This window comes from Aegilops tauschii, chromosome 7 (genome assembly GCF_002575655.3).
Source record: "Aegilops tauschii subsp. strangulata cultivar AL8/78 chromosome 7, Aet v6.0, whole genome shotgun sequence".
NCBI classification, from domain to species: domain Eukaryota; kingdom Viridiplantae; phylum Streptophyta; class Magnoliopsida; order Poales; family Poaceae; genus Aegilops; species Aegilops tauschii.
In genome coordinates, this window is record NC_053041.3 from 151,845,139 (window position 1) to 151,849,157 (window position 4,019).

A 4,019-nucleotide genomic window follows, 5' to 3' on the forward strand; every position below is an offset into this window, starting at 1 on the left:
CTGCTTGCTCACTACTCGAGACGGCCCCGAGCGCCACGCACCCTCCGGATCCTCTCATTCCCTCTCGTGCTCATTCTCTCCTATACCGCCCTTTCGCTCCCGAGGCCGAACACCACCATCGCCGCCGCTCGCCGTTGCCGCGGCCACAGCCACCGCCTCGCCTGACCGGGCTGTCCCCGAGCTCAGCCATGACATCGTAGTCTTCCCCGTCGAGTCACGCGGCGCCACAAGCTCTGTTGCATCTCCAACGACGTTATTTTCCTCCTCGGTCATACGAGATCGCCGCCGCCCGTACGTCGTCGTCCGGCCTTCTCTGAGCCCGCGTCGACGCCCACTGCAACCACTGTGAGCTTCCGCGTCAAAACCCCCTCTTCCCCGAGCTCGTTATGCCCTGTAGCCGTCGTCCCCTTGCCGACCAAATCGCGCCGCCGCCTGAGCTCCTCACCGCCATGGCCACGTCCACTGGAGCTTGAAATCGAGCATGCCACAGTGGTTAGTGCGTCCCCAGGAGACGAACGCGACCAACCCCGGCCCCTGCCGTGCACCGTAGCCCCTTCTCCCCTCCCCGCCGAACTCCGGCCGCCGCCCAAGTGGTCGCCGTCGTTGATCTAGGCCGTCTCCGATGAAACGGAGGGCACCAGTGGATGCCCGCTAGCACCAGCTCCTCGCAGATGGTCTCCGCCGCTCATTTGGTCGCCGGAGACGCAATCCCGCAGCTCGCCGCCGCGTCTGGCCTCGCCGGCGTCGAGTCGCCGGTGGGGTTAGCCCCGGTTGACTGGGTTGACCCCATCTGACCATGGTTTGACCGCCCTGGGTCACTAACGCGTGGGGCCAGCCCTGTTAACTAAACCAGTTTAGGTTTAAATTAAATTAGGATTAGCCACAGTCACTGACACATGGGACCCACCGGTCAAGTTTGACGAGGAATGGTTCCGTTGACTTGCTGACGTCATGCTTACACAATGCTGACACAGTTAACCATTTTCCGGATAAAAAATAATCCAGGAAATTCCAGAAAATAGTTAAAACATGTAAAAATCATAGAAAATAATCTATAACTCAGATTGAAATAATTTATATATGAAAATTATGAGAAAAGTCTAAAGAATCTGTTTATGGCATTTTCATGCATGTTTGAGAAACTTATGCCTGCTGATCTGGTCAAATCAATTAAATGTCATTTGAATATTGACATATGGAGTTTGAATTTGAACCCTTGGTTCAAATCAACTTCATTTAAATCACTGCTAGTTGCATTAGCTCAAATAACAACATGTTGCCATGTCATGATCATGCATCATATTGTTGCATTGCATTGATTGTGTTCCTTCTCTGTTTCCGGTATTTGCCCCCTCTTAGTAGACATGGTTCCGACGATGAGATCGATGACACCGATGAAGAACTATACTATCTTTAGAAGTGCCAGGCAAGCAAAACCCCCTTGTTCATTCCGATACAATCCCACTCTCTTGCTCCTACTCTCTTTTACTGCATTAGGACAACAATGATTCAACTGTTACATGAGGTGGTAGTTGAACCCCTTTTCCTTTGCATGACCTGTCATTGCCACAGTAAATTGATGAAACCCACTAGCATGAGTAGGAGTTGTTTGAGCCCTGATGTGCCTACTCATTCATGCTTGTTGTCATTCCTGCTACTGCTTATAGTTGAGTCAGGTCCGATTCATCGGGGAAGAATTGGAATGTGGTGAACATGTCTTACTGTTGAGAGCTAAGTGTGTGAATACGATTTGGTAAAGGTAGCGATGAGAGGCCATGTAGGAGTACATGGTTGGTTGTCTCATTGAAACCGTCCTCAGGAACTGAGTTCTGTGTTTGTGATCCATGAACAGCTACTACCACACATTGGGATCCTTAATTGACTCTCTCGACTTTTTAACCGCCCCTGTCCTCTGTCCAGGAGTTGCAAGTAGTTTCTGGTGTTTGTAGTATGCTGGAGGCCGTGCACAGCGCTGACTCGAGGGGTGGGCTGTGATGCGGTAGGCACGTGGCACGGTGTACCGGGACGCCAGTTTGGTGCCTCGGAAACCCTGCACACATTGTTCGGGGCCATAGTGGAAACCTTGGCCGGACTCCCTGCGGATGGAACCTGAATAGGAGATAAACCTGGACTAGGGACTTGTGTGGTTAGTCAGGTCGTGGCCAACACCCTCGCCAGGCTTCCGCTTGAAGGTTGTCGAGATACATGACGTGTACATGGCGGTAAGTGGCGAGAGCGTGTGTGAAGAAGTACACCCCTGCAGGGTTATAAATGATCTATTCGAATAGCCGCGTCCGCGGTAAAGGACCTCTGGGTTGCCTATACAGTTCATAGACCAGTGAAAGTGGATACTCTAAAATGCGCAAGATAAGCGTGAGTGCTATGGATGGCCTTCTCGTAGGGAGATGGGAGCGGATCCATAGTGGTGTATTGATATGGTGAATATGTGGACTCGTGTGCGCCACCTCAAAGAGTTACTTGCAGTCGTAGTTCAGGATAGCCACTGAGTCAAAGGTGGCTTGCTGCTGTTAAAATCCACCACCCCTTTATTGATACCGATGCATATGTAGTTATTTCTGATGTAAGTCTTGCCGGGTACATTTGTACTCCCGTTTGCTTAATTTATGTTTTTGCAGAGAGACTTCAGTCTCACTAGTAGTTCCGCGTGGACTTCGACGTTTAGCTTGTTACCTCAGCTATGATCTTGTGCCCTCAGCAGGGTCTTGTAGAAAGTCAGGCTTCTCAGCCTTTTCCATTTGTAGTTGTCTGTACAAAGACAAGTTAAGCTTCCGCATGTGCTTATTGTTTGTATGCTCTGAATGTTGGGTCATGAGACCCATGTTTGTAATGCTTGGCTCCTCGGAGCCTATTGAATAAATACTTTGAGTTGTAGAGGCTTGTTGTGATGCCATGTTATATTTGCACATATCGGGCATATTGTGTGTATGTTATTGAAATTCTTGGTATGTGTGGGATCCGACAACCTAGTTGTTTATTCTTGGTAGCCTCTCTTACCGGGAAATGTCTCCTAGTGCTTCCACTAAGCCATGGTAGCTTGCTACTGCTCCGGAACACTTAGGCTGGCCGACATGTGTCCTTCTTCGTTCATGTGTCTGTCCCTACGGGGAAATGTCACGCGGTGTCTACCGGAGTCCTGTTAGCTTTCTACAGCCCGGATTCACTCACTGATGACCGACACGTTCGTTGCTGGGTCATGGATGCATGTCCCTATAAGTTAGTGTCACTTTGGGTGAACGACTAGTCATGACGGCCCGGGTTCTCTGTCATATGGATGCTAGCGACACTATCATATACGTGAGCCAAAAGGCGCAAACGGTCCCGGGCCAGGTAAGGTGGCACCCGTGGGGATACCGTGCGTGAGGCCGCAAAGTGATATGATGTGTTACATGCTAGATCGGTGTGACTTAGGATCGGGGTCCTGACAGCTTTGGTATCAGAGCCTGACTTCCTGTAGGATTACCAAGCCAAACTGGTCGAAGTCGAGTCAAGAAATGCTTTAGTTATATAACGGAATTGATTGTGGAAGGGAACGTAAGGCGCTTTTTACTCCTTTACCGTATGCCATTCTGATCTGAGTCATCCTCTTCTCTTTTACGGGAATTAAGAACTAGGCTTCTCATCTTCTATCAGGATCACGTGATACTAATCTGTAGACTTATAGGATTGATAGTTTCAAGCCCCAGTTCAGTTCCTACTACTTCCGTGTGTTGACAATTGATCTCAAAACCTTAATTTTGTGATGTTGAGTGGTTATGCTACCATTTTGCAGGATGTCTCAAATATTTTTGAGCATTTACAGCCGTTATGCTGTCCAAGTCATCCCAGGTTTCTAAATAGTATGATGCATTTGCAAATCCCTTCTTTCCGTTCCCGATGATCCTTTTGGGCCAGATTGACCACACTAATTGCTGAGTTGAGGTACTCCATTACCTCGACATATATGTTGGAGCTATTATTATGACCCTAGGTGTCTTAGAGAACCACCTAGTAATCTAGCC